Source organism: Tenrec ecaudatus, chromosome 11, assembly GCF_050624435.1.
Source record: "Tenrec ecaudatus isolate mTenEca1 chromosome 11, mTenEca1.hap1, whole genome shotgun sequence".
NCBI lineage: Eukaryota > Metazoa > Chordata > Mammalia > Afrosoricida > Tenrecidae > Tenrec > Tenrec ecaudatus.
Genome location: NC_134540.1, coordinates 101,081,569 through 101,097,810, shown reverse-complemented (window position 1 = coordinate 101,097,810; position 16,242 = coordinate 101,081,569).

Below are 16,242 nucleotides of genomic sequence, written 5' to 3'. Positions count from 1 at the left end.
GTGTGTGTGTGTGTGTGTCCAGGATTAGTAGTCTTTAGCAAAGGTGGTGCTATATTGATATACAGCATGGTTCAATTTCTACCACGAGCACTGGTCCTTTTTAATTTGTGGCCATTTATCCATTTTTCTTCCTGTGGTAGTTACACAATTTCATGGCAACTTGATAAAAGAATGAAGGGTGGAGTCTAGCCTGTCAATCAGCTCACAGCCTGATAATCCCTCCTTATGGGCGTGGTCTTCTCATGAGTATTCTGGGAACTTCCTCCCTCTTGATTCTGTCATCAGAAGGGGCAGGCCTCTCTCTACTTCACATTCCTGTTGTCAACCCACATGGATCCACACTGATGACAGTCAGAGCCCTGGAAATGCTTCCACCCCCATTGGATCCTCAAGACTTTCCACCCACCAGCCCGTGATCTTGCTGCATTCAGCATCATTGCATGTGCTGCTTGAGTCTCAAGAGGAATTTATGGACTAGTATCAGACAGATGAGCTAATATCAGAATTATAGACTTGATCTGAACTAGGCTGGGATGTTTTCTCAATTTACAATTGCCCTTTGATATAAACCTCTCTCTTACACAAAGATGAGTATCTCTGAATTTGTTTTTCTAGTCAACCCGGACTAACATACCCCCCATCCTAGGCTTTATGTGTTCTGAAGAATAGGGAATTCCATCTAAGAGATGTAGAACCAAAAAATTACAGAAAAAATTCAAGTGCTTTATATAATTCAAACTATTCAACAATTTGTACAAGCAGTAAAGGAATGCTTTTATTGTGATACATTATGTAGTTCTTTAAGTAGGTCTTCGAAAATGATCTGAGATTACAGCCTTTGATATTCACTTGGTATTCAGGCAGTGACCAAGGGTCCCATTTTAAACTTACTTTTTACCTCGAATTTTGTGTCAACATGTTTGGGTTTCTATATGATTTAGTTGTGAAAAATTACTTTTTAATTTCTTCAATTTCATTAACTTGGTTTCTAAATGATTCATTATTCATCTTTTTGACCCGTGTTCCTGCTGGTATATCAATCTACTTCAGGGAAGCAATTCATAGACTCTCAGGGCTATGAAGAGACTTAAACACATCAGTCAGCCCAGTGGGAAACCAGTCTATGAGTCTGACAAGGAGAAGGGGGGACCTCTTGTGTTCCCTGTTGGAATCTGTAACTCTTTGATTACTCTGAGAGAAAGCAATGGGGCCCTGTGGTTATTAGGGAAAGCAAACCATTTTCCTAGTCTCTTGATGGCTGCAGCTGCTTCATCTGGAATCCATAGGATGTAGCAGTTACACGAGGAAATAGCTTTTACACAACAGGAGAGATCAGGTAATAAGTTTTTCATTTAAGTTGTATTTATTTTGTTGTTGCTGTTGAGAAATTACACAGCAAAATATATACCAATTCCACGGTTGCTAATGTACTCTTTAGTGACATTGATTATATTCTTTGAGCTGTGCATCCAATCTCACCAGCATCTCTGAGTAGTTCCTGATTAAGGTCAACTCCTTGTCCCCTTCGTTTTCTCCCTAATCTTTGGAGTTGCTGTGGTCAATTTCATCCATACAGCCCATTCTGAAAAGGGCACAATGCTCATGGCAAACTTTCATTTTACTAATTAAGCTACATAATAATTCAATTTTAATAAAATGTCAGGGGATATTTTTGTGCTAAGGTTTAAAGACTTTCTCGGGGAAGCGATTTGGGAGGTTCATTCATTCTCCATGGGCTCAGAAAGTGTATAGTTCATGAGATCCTGACATTCTGTTCTGCATCTTTTCCCCATTTTTGATCAGGATTCCTCTCGATTACATAATATGTAGGGAACTCATTTGTCTGCGCATGCCAAGAACTCACTCCACGTACTCTACGTATATTCCAAGGACTATTCACACCATGATGAAACAAAAAAGTATAACTTTGAGAGTTATGTGGTCATTGAACATATCACCAACCAAATAGATGTGTAATTACTGAGAGAAGTGCTACAAAGAGGGAGCATAAGATTTGCACCAGAGGCTACTAGTTTTCTACCAATGTCGACATTCTCTGTTTTTAATAATAGAATACCTGTGTTTTGGGTGAGAAGACAGTCACTTAGCATCCCTTGCAGCTTTGCCTTGAATCCTCAAATCGTATTACCTTCTGAGGACAGTGGGGTTATCCTTACTAGATTATTATGGCACATACTCTACAAAGGCATTCTTTGTATGTCCTTCACCCGATGGAGCACAGTCAAACTTTGACATGCCAAGGATCACCATGAATGGAAGTCAATTAAATGGCATCTGCTTTGGTTTTGTGGGCAGCAAGGGTGGGGAACCTTTTGTCTGTCCAGGATCATTTGGTTCTATAACACCATATGCAGGCCATATTGGTCAATTTTTTTTCATGTTTCCTATTTCATGGCCGTGTTGTTCCCTGTATTCCATGTTTTGATCATCTTGCACCTTCCTGGAATGTTAGTTGCCTATGAATAACATACATGCTATATGTATGTGTGCATTATTTGCTTTGGTGCATCATATGTGAAAAATACAGCACTCTCCTAATCTTTATTCATATTTACACATATGAAATAGGTACAATTATGTTATTGATATAATAATTATTTTCAAAATAATGTGTTCATAAATATTTTCTTATTTGCTGATTTCCATATTCTAATTTTTAATTTTATTTATTTTTATTAATAAATATTTTTATTGGGGCTCATACAACTCTTATCACAATCCACACATACATCAATTGAGCAAAGCACCCTCATACATTCGTTGCACTCGTCATTCTCAAAATTCGCCTTCCACTTGGGTTCCTAGAATCAGCTCGGTTTCCTTTTTTCACCTCCCCCACCCTCCCCGCTCCCTCCTGCTCCCTTAATAGTTTATAAATAATTATTTTATCCTATCTTATACTGCCCGGCGTCTCCACTCACCCACCTTCCCATTGCCCATCTCCCAGAGAGGAGGTCACACATAGATCTCCAAGATGGGTTCTCCCTTTCTACACCCCCTTCCCTCCTGGTGTTGCCACTCCCACCACTGGTGTTGAGGGGTTCATCCATCTTAGATTCCCTGTGTTTCCAGATCCCCACTGCACTGCTGTATATCCTCTGGTATAACCAGGTCCGCAAGGTAGAATTGGGGTCATGATAATTGGGAGGGGAGGAAGCGTTCAGGAACTAGAGGAAGGTTTTGAGTTTCATTGTTGCTACACTGAACCCTGAATGACCCATCTCCTCCCCACTACCCCTCTGCAAGGGATGTCCAGCTGTCTACAGATGGGCATTGGGTCCCCATCACGTACTCCCCTCATTAACGGTGATGTGATTCCCGCCCGTGCTCCCCGACCCCCTTTGTTGTTTGAGACCTGGTCTCCTCTGCCCTTTACAATCACCCATGTTGGTGTGCTGCTTCCGTGTGGGCTTTGTTGAATCATTTTATTGGGAGTTCTTCCAGATCTTATCACAGTCCATCCATCCATCCATTGGGCCAAGCACTTTTGTACATATGTGGCCATCATAATTTTCAAAAATTTTCTTTCTACTTGAGCACTTGATATTAGCTCCTTATTTTTTCCTTCCCTCTCTCACCCTCCCTCCCTCTTTAGGCCTTGATAAATTATTATTATTTTCATATCTTACATCATCTGCTATCACCCTTCACCCACCTTTCTGTTGTTTGTCCCCCTACCTTCCCCTTACCCTCCTGGTATTGCTATTCTCATTATTGGTCCTGAGGGGTTTATCTGTCTTGGATTCCCTGTGTGGTGAGCTCTTATCTGTAGCAGTATGAATGTTCTAGTAGAATTGAGGTCATGATAGTGGGTTGGGGTGGAAGGAAGGAAGCATTAAAGAACTAGAGCAGCGGTTCTCAACATGTGGGTTGTAACCCCTTTGGGGGTTGAATGACCCTTTCACAGGGGTCACCTAAGACGATCAAAAAACACATAAATATTTCAACATATATAATTACACACTGTTTTGTGATTAATCACTATGCTTTAATTATGTTTAATTAGGTTCAATTTGTAACAATAAAAATACATCCTGCATATCAGGTGTTTACATGACAATTCATAACAGCATCAAAATGACAGTTATAAAGTAGCCATGAAAATAATTCTCTGGTTGGGGGTCACCACAGCATGAGGGTTGCAGCATTATGAAAGTTGAGAACCACTGAATTAGAGGAAAGTTGTATGCTTCATCAGTGCTATACTGCACTCCGAATGGCTCCTTTCTTCCTTGTGACCCTTCTGTTAGGGAATGTCCAATTGTCAACAGGTGGACTTTGGGTCTCCACTCCGCACCACCCAACCCCCTCATTCACATTGGTATGATTTTTTGTTCTGGATCTTTGATGCCTGGTACCTGATCCCATGGACACCTTGTGATCACACAGGCTGGTGTGCTTCTTCCATGTGGGCTTAGTTGCTTCACAGCTAGATGGCCACTTGTTTATCTTCAAGCCTTTAATTAGCCTGGTCAAACATTTAATTAACTTACTTCTACAGGAACCCTGAGGAGTCTTTGCAATGCAGTGGGCTGCTAACTGCAACATCGGCAGTTCAAACCACCGGGCTTTCCCCAGGAAAAAGCCTGTAACTCGTTTCTTCTGTAAATAGTTACAGTCCACAGGGAGTCGCTATGAGTCAGCATTGACTTGATGGCAGTGAGTTTGGGTTTGGGTTCTTTTGCTCCCATAAAGATTTACAGTCTTGGAAACCCACAGGAACAGTTCTACCTCATCCTATAGGGTCATTATGAGTCGGTGTCATCTAATGGGCAGTGCAGTATTTGTAATGTGATGGCTAGATCGGATTCTCTTTGGTGAGGCGCGTGATGGTAGCTGGTATAGATGATTTTGTGGGGCTTATATGGCCTGTGGGCCAGATGTTCCCCACCTCTGGTGTCACAGTGGTTAAAGTGCTCACCTGCTAACTGAAAGGGTGATGGTTCTCCATAGGAGAAAGATGGGGCTGTCTGCTTCTACAATTATTTACAGCTTTGGAAAACCTATAGGGCAGCTCTACTCTGTCATCGATTTTGGTGAGAGGGGGAGTAAGAGGTAACTTCTGTGATGATTTAGAAAGTGCTTTACAAAATGAGAAATCCCAGAGTATGGGGAGAGAAAAAGATAAGTTTTCCCATTGTAACTCCCAGGTCTTGCAACGTTTAAAGACATGAGATCGCAGTATGGATTTGTGGAAGTTCCCTGGGAAATTGGTTTGACTGAAGCACAAAGCTTATCAGAGGGTGGGGTAGAAAATGAAAGTGGAAAGGCAGGTTAGGGTCAAAGTGTGAAGAATCTTACATAAGTGCTGGTAACAATATCTGCCTTTAAGCAAGGGGATGGTATGATCCAATATCTGTTTGGAAAAGCTAACTAGTAACTTTAGAAGATGGATTAAAACAGAAGAGTATCTAGGCGCAAGGAAAATTATAAAGGCATTTGAATGGTCAATGCTGAATACTTGAACTAAGAATGATATCAAGCCTAGATATCAGATATGAGGTAAAAATCACAGGCAAGTGGGCATGGAAGAAGGTCCCTAGGTAGCACAAATGCTTTTATTTGACTAGTACCCTATGAACCCAAGGAGCTACATAACCTAAAAAAGGCCTGGTGATCTGCTTCCATAAACTATAAAGCAGATTATTTTTAAATTAAAAAAATGGCAAATATATTGAGAGAAGTGGAGAACTAAATGAAATTGTGTACAAAGGTTATTTAAAAAAATCTTCTGGAATAACGCAGCTTAAAAATAATTGTGAAATTTATAATTGATCCAGTAAAGTGGTAATTACAAAATTGCTTTGTTTAATTATTCAGTATTTTGTAGGAGGGCATATTTAACCTTTGTCAGTAGCACCAAGTAGAAGAAACACAGCCCTTCATAATAAGCATAATAATTCTAGTATTTTTCTGAAGCTTATTTAGAAGAAATTTATTTTTTAAAATATGATCTATGAAAGTATTGTCGATAACAATTGCTGAATGGAGCACTCCCTCAATGCATGAATACTTTCATTTATTAAATTGGTACTCTATGATGCTCACTCTCCCGACACAACTGCTGAAGCCAAAGTGGGTGAACAAGTAAATGTGGTGAAGAAAGCTGATGGTGCCCGGCTATCAAAAGAGATAGTGACTGGGGTCTTAAAGGCTTGAAGATAAACAAGCGGCCATCTAGCTCAGAAGCAACAAAGCCCACATGGAAGAACACACCAGCCTGAGTGAGCGAGTGATCCCAAAGGGATCAGTTATCAGGCATCAAAGAACAAAAAATCATCATATCATTGGCTGCACACCTCCATGATAGATAGGATCGCTGAAGACAAATGGGTGCATAAGCAAATGTGGCGAAGAAAGATGATGGTGCCCGGCTATCAAAAGAGATAGTGTCTGGGGTCTTAAAGGCTTGAAGATAAACAAGCGGCCATCTAGCTCAGAAGCAAAAAAGCCCACATGGAAGAAGCACACCAGCCAGTGCGATCACGAGGTGCCAAATGGACCAGGTATAAGGCATCATGAAAAAAAAAAAAAGAATATATATATATATATATATATATACACATACATACCACATTGAATGAAGGGGGAAGTTCAGAGTGGAGACCCAAGGCCCAAGAGTCGGCCACTGGAGACCCCCTCATAGAGGGGTTTAGGAGAGGAGATGGGTCAGTCAGGGTGCAAGGTAGTACCGACGAAGAGCATAGCTTTCCCCCAGATCCTGGATGCTTCCTCCCCCCAACTACCATGATCCGAATTCTACCTTGCAGGGCTGGATAGGGCAGAGGTTGTACACTGGTACATATGAGGGCTGGAGGCACAGGGAATCCAGGGTGGATGATACCTTCAGGACCACGGGTGTGATGGGCGATGCTGGGAGAGTGTAGGGTGAGTGGGTTGGAAAGGGGGAACTGATTACAGGGATCCACATGTGACCTCCCCCCGGGAGAGGGACGGCAGAGAAGGGGGGACAGGGAGACTCGGGATAGGGCAAGATATGACAAAATAACAATGTATAAATTACCAAGGGCACATGAGGGATGGGGGAGCGGGGAGGGAGGGGGAAAAAAAAGAGGACCTGATGCAAAGGGCATAAGTGGAGAGCAAATACTCTGAGAATGATTGGGGCAGGGAATGTATGGATGTGCTTTATACAATTGATGTATGTATATGTATGGACTGTGATAAGAGTTGTATGAGCCCCTAATAAAACGTTTAAAACAAAACAAAAATAAATAAATAATTTTACTTCAGAAAAAAAAATTGCTGAATGGTTGTTCTGTGGGAAGAACTTAAATACTTTTATTGGGGTTCTTTTTTAAATTTTTATTTATTTATTTAAACATTTTATTAGGGGCTCATACAACTCTTATCACAATCCATACATATACACACATCAATTGTATAAAGCACATCTGTACATTCCTTACCCTCATCATTTTCAAAGCATTTGCTCTCCACTGAAGCCCTTTGCATCAAGTCCTCTTTTTCCCCTCCCTCCCTACTCCCCTTTCCCTCATGAGCCCTTGATAATTTATAAATTATTATTTTGTCTTATCTTGCCCTATCTGGCGTCTCCCTTCACCCCCTTTTCTGTTGTCTGTCCCCCAGGGAGGAGGTCATATGTAGATCCTTGTAATCAGTTTCCCCTTTCCAACCCACAGACACTCTACTCTCCCAGTATCGCCCCTCACACCCCTGGTCCTGAAGGTATCATCCACCCTGGATTCCCTGTGCCTCCAGCTCCCATATGCACCAGTGTACACTGGCGCATCACTGCTTTTTAAGGATGAGTAGTACTCCATTGTATGTATGTAACACAGTTTTTTAATCCACTCATCAGTTGATAGAAATTTGGGTTGTTTCCAACTCCTTGCAGTTGTGAACTGTGCTGTGATGAACATTGGAGCACAGATGTCTGGCCGTGGTTTCTTTCTTGCCACTTCTGGGTATATGCCCAGTAGGGGATTGCTGAGTCCTATGGTAGCTAAATCTCCATCTGTTTTAGATATCGCCAAATCGATTTCCATAATAGCTGCACATACCAGCAGTGGACAAGAGCTCCTCTCTCACCACAGCCCCTCTAGCACCTGTTACTTTCTGACTTTTTGATTTCGGCTATTTGAGGGTGTTAGGTGGTATTTCACCATTGTTTTGATTTGATTTCTCTTATGGGTAATGATCAGGAACATTTTCTCATATGTTTATTGGCCATTTGGATTTTAGACTCTGTGAAACTTCTGTTCAGGTCCTTTGCCCTCCTCCTCAGTGGGCAGTTGGTTTTTTTTCTTATTGTAAGCTTGCAAAGTATTGTAGATTTTAGTAATAAGGCCTTTGTCTGATGTGCCATTGCTAAAGATGTTTTCCCAGTTGGTGAACTCTCTTATTACTCTCTTGGTGAATTCTTTTGATATACACAGGTGTCTTATCTTCAGTATATCCCACTTGTCTATTTGTGTCCCCTCTGTATTTGTATCCTTCCCTATTTCTTGTAGCCTATGTAATCCCTGTGCCAAGGTGCTCAAATTTGTCCCTATTTTCTCATTGATGGCCCTAATTGTTTGGGGTTTTATCTCAAGGTCTGTGATCCACCTTGAGTTTATTTTTGTGTATGGATTATGGGAAGGGGTATGCTTCATTTTTCTGCAGGTAGATATCCATTTTTTCCAGCACCACTTATTGAAGATGGCATCCGCTTTGCATTTGGTATTTTTGGAGCCCTTATAAAAAATCAGTTGCTTGTACGGTGATGTTTTTATTTTTGGGTTGTCAGGTCTTTTCCATTGGTCTGAATATCTGTTGTTATACCAGTACCATGCTCTTTTGACCACTGTGGTCATATAATATTTGCTAAAGTCAGGTAGATCAAGCCTCCCCCCTCCCCATTTGTCCTTCTTGAGGATTTCTCTGCTAATTCTGAGCTTCTTCCCTCTCCATATGAAGTTGTTGATCAGTTTTTCCAATTCTTTGAAGAAGGATGATGGTATTCATATCAGGATAACATAAAATGTATATGGTGCCTTGGGTAAAACTGACATCTGATGGACAAATATTTTGAAGCACATTCCCTTCCCAGACTATCCCAGATGGATGTCAACAACTTCAACAGACCCATAGCAAAGGAAGAAATAGACAAAGTAACCAAGGGATTACCAACTAAAAAATCCCCTGGGTCAGATGGCTTCACAGGAGAATTCTACCAAGTATTCAGGGAAGAACTGACACCAATCCTATACAAACTCTTCCAGAACATAGAAAAAGTCAGAAAACTCCCAAACTCTTTCTATGAAGCTAGTATAACTTTGATACCTAAATCAGGTAAAGATGTCACAAGAATCTACAACTATAGACTAATATACCTAATGAATATCTATGCAAAGTCCTTAAAAATACTGTCTAATAGAATACAAAAGCATATTAAAAAATAATTCACCACAACCAAGTGGGATTCATACCAGGGATACAGGGATGGTTCACCATATGAAAGACCATCAGCATTATTCACCACATTGGTAGGAATAATGATTAGAAACACATGATAATATTGATAGATGGGGAAAAAGCATTCGACAACATCCAACACACATTCCTGTTTAAGACACTTAAGAAGATAGGAATAGAAGGAAAATTCCTCAATATCATACAATCGCCATATATGAAAAACCAACAGCTAATGTGGTAGTTAATGGAGAAAAGATGAAAACAATTCCACTGAAAAAGGGGACCAGACAAGGATGCCCCTTGTCCCCACTCCTATTTAACATCATGCTGGAGGTCCTAGCTAACAACATAAGACAAAGGAAATAAATTAAATGTATTCAGCTGGGAAGGAAGAGGTGAAATTATCATTATTTGCAGATGGTATGATTCTCTATATTGAAGATCCCTTAAACTCCACAAGTGGAGTGTTGGAAGCAATAGAGGAATATGGCAGAGTGGCAGGATACAAAATCAACAAACAGAAGTCTATTGGACTGCTCTGCACATCAGACAAGACCACAGAAGAGATGATTAGAAAGGTAGTACCCTATACAATTGACAAGCACAAATTGAAATACCTAGGGACATATCTGGCTAAAAAAACCCCAAAAGATTTATATGAGGAAAATTATAAAACACTACTTCAAGAAATCAAGAGTGATCTCAACAAATGGAAGAATATCCCATGTTCGTGGATTGGCAGACTGAATATAGTAAAGATGTCAGTTCTGCCCAAGGCACAATATAAGTTCAATGCTATCCTGATGCGAATATCACCATCCTTCTTCAAAGAATTGGAAAAACTGATCACCAACTTCATATGGAGAGGGAAGAAGCCCAGAATTAGCAGAGAACTCCTCAAGAAGAAGGACAATGTGGGAGTGCTTGCTCTACCAGATTTTAGCACATACTATACAGCCACAGTAGTCAAAACAGTGTGGTACTGGCATAATGACAGATATTTAGACCAATGGAAAAGAGCTGAAGACCCAGAAATAAAAATGTCAGCATACAGGCAACTGATCTTTGATAAGGACCCAAAAATATTAAATGGGAAGCAGATGCCATCTTCAAATGGTGCTGGAAAAAATGGATATCTACCTGCAGAAAAATGAAGCAAGACCCTTACCTCACTCCATGCACAAAGAATAAACTCAAGGTGGATCACAGACCTTGAGATAAAACCCCAAACAATTAGGACCATCAATGAGGGAATTGGGACAAACCTGAGAACTTTGGCACAGGGAATACATAGGCTATCAGAAATAGGGAAGGATACAAATATAGAGGAGTCACAAATAGACAAGTGGGATATACTGGAAATAAGACACCTTTATACATCTAAAAAATTCACCAAAGAAATAATAAGAGAATCCACCGACTGGGAAAACATCTTTAGCAATGGCACCTCAGAAAAGGCCATATTACTAAAATCTACAATACTTTTCAAGCTTACAATAAGAGAAAAACTGCCCACTGAGGAGGTTGACAAAGGACCTGAACAGAAATTTCACAGATTCTGAAATCTGAATGGCCAATAAACATATGAGAAGATGTTCCCGATCATTAGCCATAAGAGAAATGCAAATCAAAACAACTATGAGGTACCACCTAACACCCTCAAAAATAGCCCAATTCAAAAAATCAGAAAGCAACAAGTGTTGGAGGGGCTGTGGGGAGACAGGAACTCTCACCATTGCTGGTGGACCTGTAGGTAAGTACAACCACTATGGTAATCGATTTGGTGATTTCTCAAACAGATGTAAATTGAGCTACCATATGACCCAGCAATCCCCCTACTGGGCATATACCCAGAAGAGGCAAGAAATAAACCACGGCCAGACATCTGTGCTCCAATGTTCATTGCGGCACAATTCACAATCACAAGGAGTTTTAAACAACCCACATATCCATTGACAGAAAAATGGATTAAAACCTGTGGTACATACATACAATGGAGTACTATGCATCGCTAAAAAGCAGCGATTAATGCATAAAGCACATTGCCACATAGGAGGAACCAGATGATTATGCTAGGTGCAGTAAGCCAAGCACAGAGGTACACACACACACACACACACACGCACGCACACACACACAGAAAGTGAGAAAGTCTCTCTTTCTCTCTCCCCCCCCCCATAGGTAAGTGCAAAAGGGGCACAGGGAAAAAGCTACTGTATACAAACACTCCAGGGGTGAGGTCCAGGTAGTATGGCAGGGGCCAGACCAAATTCAGGGGTACATATAGTAGCCAACTAAAATGGGGTTGGAGGGAAGAAAGGGGAAAGAAAAAAAAAAGATGTGTGATGGGGGAATAGGGCACTGACCCACCCAAGGGGAGGGTATTGTTTGTGTCTCCACAAGGAAAGAGGGACCAGATATGAAGTCAGTGCCAGATGAATGAAGGTGACGACAAGGAGTGGGGAGCCAGTGGCCTGATGGCTCAGCCCCCATACCAGCTATATGGACAACTGCCCCTCACCCCAGAAGAATTTAGTTGAGATGATGGCACTGAAGCTGCAGCTAGGGGAGAGGGGCATGTTTGATCAGAGCAAATGGGAGCAAAGAAGGGGGAGGAAGAGAGTGGAGCACATCCTGGCCCATCAGGCCTGGAAGACGATATCCCCCCCTCTATACAGCCAATGGGCAGAGTGGACAATATGGCTGATCCCACTATGAGACACGCCATATTTTGATGGCCCAGGGTCCTAAGAAGGACAACACTAGAAACTCAGGGTTAGGACTGGCCTAAACTGATCCTATGACACCGAGGCAAACCACTAAAAGCATGAGGCAGAGCAACCATGGGGGCAGAGCAGGGAGTCCCAGAGGGATTAAAAAGGATAGACTCTGGGGCCAAAGCATGGTACCCCATTGGACCTGACTGATGGACACGCCTAAAGATAAAAAAATTATACCTTGATATATTTACAGGTTTTTCTTTATGAAAAATTTTTCTTTTAATTAATTTATTCTTCTATGAGTAATTGTTTTCCTTTTTTGTCATTGCTGTGTTCTCACTCATCGCCTATCTTGCTATGACTTGATTTTTGGTGTATATTATTATCTCTACAGATCTATCTAGCTAAGATAGACTGGATGGATAGTCTGGGGAGAAAACGGGACCAATGGTTCTGGAGTGATACGCGAGAGGTGGAGGAGAGGTTAAGGAGCTGGTGCTAACCAAGCCAGGGACAGGGGAGCAATAACTGATAGAAAATCAGTAGCAAGGAGGCTGTGAGAGGCCTGGTAAGGATTCAGCAAGGGCAAGATACTGAAACCCAAATGAAGGCTGAGCATGAATGTGGGACAAGAGGAAAGTAAAAGGAAAGAAAGGAAAGACCTAGGTGATAAAGGGTATTGATAGCAGTCTAAAGACTGGAATGTACATATGTAAATATATTTATATAAGAGTGTTGGGAAACAGATCTATGTGCATATATTTATAGGTTTCATGTTAAGGCAGCAGTTGGACATTGGGCCTCCACTCAAGCACTTACTCAATGCAAGAACATGTTGTTCTATTAAATTGGCATTCCAGGATGCACACCTTCCCAATACGATTGCTGAAGAAAAATGTGTGCATAAGCAAATGTGGTGGAAGAAAGCAGATGGTACCCGGCTGTCAAAAGATATAGTGTCTGGGGTATTAAAGGCTTGAAGATGAACAAGCAGCCATCTAGCCGAGAAGCATCAGAGCCCACATGGAAGAAGCATACCAATCTGTCTACACACACCATGAGGTGTAGAAGGGATCAGTTATCAGACATCAAAGAACAAAAAATAATATCAGAGGGTGCCCTACTTCCTGACACAATCTTGGGATTCAGTCAAAATGGTGGTGTTTCAGCCTCCTGAATGGTTGCCTGATTTTCTTTTTATTAAGCTGGGAAAGTATTCTCAAAGATTTCTCTTGCTATGTCCACTGTTGTCTTCTTCGTTGTGTCTTGTTCCGGTAGTCCAATTATTCTGATGCTGTTTCTCTTCATGGCATGAGACATGGCGCTCAGGCGTTCTTCAGCTTCTCTGATTGTCTTATTTGACTGTTTTTCCCATTTATCCACTAGGCCACTGGTGCCATTCTCGGCCTCCTCAAGTCTGTTAGGAAAGCCTGTTAATTTGCGGTTGAATTTTGTTATTTCATCCCTTAGATCTTGTATTTCCCTTTGGTATGTTGCCTTTATCTCCTATATAATTTCATCATTTTTCTGGATTGCTTCCCTCATATCCTGTAGGACTCCAATCAGCAATCTGAAAATTTCTTTCTGTGACAGGTCATTGTCTTCTTCTCCTATGCATATTATTCGATTCTTGATTTCTTTTGGCATTGTTTTCTGTTTATCCTGCTTTTTTGTTGAGGATGTTGGGCTGGATGCTGTTTACGTGTTGTTTTAGAGGAGTCTGGCACCATCTTCCAGAGTAGAAGAGCTCTGGGCTCTCTCTTGGGGCACTCATGTGTGTGCTTCTATGAACTACCCGCAGGTAGCTGCAATGGGGATTCAGGCTACCACTGTATCCACCTACGGTTTCACTCTTACCCTAGCTGACCAGTATTTCATTATTTGGAATGTGAGTTGGGCAGTCCCCTCACAGGACGCTGGTCGGGTTGTTGTGGGCTCATGAGGGTGGCATTTCACTTGCTGATCTCTCAGTGGGCTGAAGTGGTGTGCCCCATGGTGCTTGGAGTCCCTTGGGTGGCATGTGGTGTTTCCCTCTGCAACTGGAGTGCCACTGAGGGAATGTGGATGTACCCTCTTTGGTGTAGAGCACTGTAGATGGATGGCAGAATTACCATAGTTGGAGAGATTGCCCTGGAGTTTGGGCATACATTCCTCTAGCAGTATACAGCACCACCAAGAGTGGGCAGGAGTTCGTTCCCCAGTCACTTATAGGGTCTTGGAGTGTAGGCTGGGGCTCCCTCAGCCGTTTGAAGGGGAGATCCCACAGCTCTTTGGCTTATGGTGGAGGTGTAATTTCCCCAGCTATGCATAATGACAACAGGTGGAGGGGAGTGGCCTGGAAGCTGGTAGTGGCTTGAGAAAGGAAAGATAGGGAGAAGTGAAGAAAAAGAGAGAAAGGAGAAAACAAGGACAGGAGCAAATATTTAAAAAATGAACACATACACACAAAGTGCAAAGACAAAACAAAAGTAAAATCAGTCAAAAAATAAAACAACAAAAAAGGAAAACTGAATCTGCTGAGACTGTGGTGGGAAAGAGAGAAGAGGTGTGAGAAGTAGGCAGGAAAAAGAAGAAAAATAAGAGGAGAAAAGAATAAAGAGCTTGCTGAGCCCTATGCTGTGTGTAGCACCGTCTTCTACCATGTGCACCACTGCCACAGGGGACAGGTTGGAGCTCTCCCCACTGGGTGGGTGGAGTTGCCCTAGGCAGAAGGTGGGGAACTGGAAACCAGCAGTGGCTTGCAGAAGGAAAGAGAGGGAGAGGAGAGAAAAAGAAAGGAAGAAAACCGGAAGCAGAGGAAAAAAGAAAGAAGGGAAAATACACACTGTGCTCACTGAGTTTGACCGTGTCCAGAAAGAGAGAAGAGAGAAGAAAAAAAAATAGAGTAAAGAGATAGCTGATCCCGGATCACTTGAACGTGGGGCCGGAGGGGTTTAAACTCTGTCCCAAGGTGGCTGTTTTTTGTGCCTTTTTAGTGCAGGGTCCCACCCATGCTGGTCAGAATTGCCCTAGTTGTCGAGATCACCTTAGAGGCCAGACTGCGCTGTCCTCAGCTGCGTGGAGTGCCGTGGAGGGCTGTCACAGCTGCCTTGTGTGGTGTGCAGCAGTCCCACAGAGGGCAGGCTGGAGTTCCCCTTGCTATTTGGGTTGAGTTTCCCTAGGCAGAGGGTAGTGGCCCAGCCAGCAGTGGCGTATGAAAGAGAGGAAGATAAGAGGAAAAAGAGAAAAAGAAGGAAAATGAAAGAAAAAGGGAAAAAAGAAAACAAAATTGGGCCCATTGAGACCGACTGTGGTGGGAAAGATGGAAGGGCGGGAGAATAAAGAGAGAAGAAAAAAAGCAGTAAGTAAGGAGATAACTGAGGCTTGATCACCTGACTGTGGGGCTGGAGGAGTTCCAACCCTGCCTCAACGTAGCAGGGTGGCGTTCCTGCTTGGTGTAGGGTCCCACAGAAGTTGGGAGGAATTTCCCTTGAAGGCAAGATCACAGCAGAGGCCAGGCAGCAGTTCCCACAGTGGTGTTGAATGCTGGAGTTTACTAGTATGCTGTCTTATGCTGTATGCAGCACTGTGTGAGGGTGGTGGTGTTCCCTCAGCCCTGTGTAGGGCCCCAGGACAGGTAGTACCTCCCCAGCTGTGTGTAGGATCACTGAGAGTAGAGCTGGGTTTGTTGTCCTAGCATGTGTCAGGACCCCTGATGTCCTAATAGTAGCTCAGAGGTGTGTCCCCCCCCCCCCACCAGCTGGAATTAAATTAAGTTATTCTGAAACTGAGGCTTGCTCCAAAGGGTCTTTGTTATGTTGATAGCCTTTGGGCTCTGTAGCTAACTTCTGGCCTTCCTTAGCAAGGGATCCCTCATTATGCTAATGTATGTTAAAGAACTCCTACCAGTTGCCTTGGAGTTAAACAATGAGCCTGGGGTTTGCAGTTCTTACTGCTAGAATCTTTTTCCCTCTCTTTTTTATGGAGTGTCCTGATTTGGGGGCTGTCACGCTGACCCTTAGAGAAGGAGATCCAGCTTATCAGAAAGGTTGTTTTCTTCTCGGCCACCTGGAACTGAGTT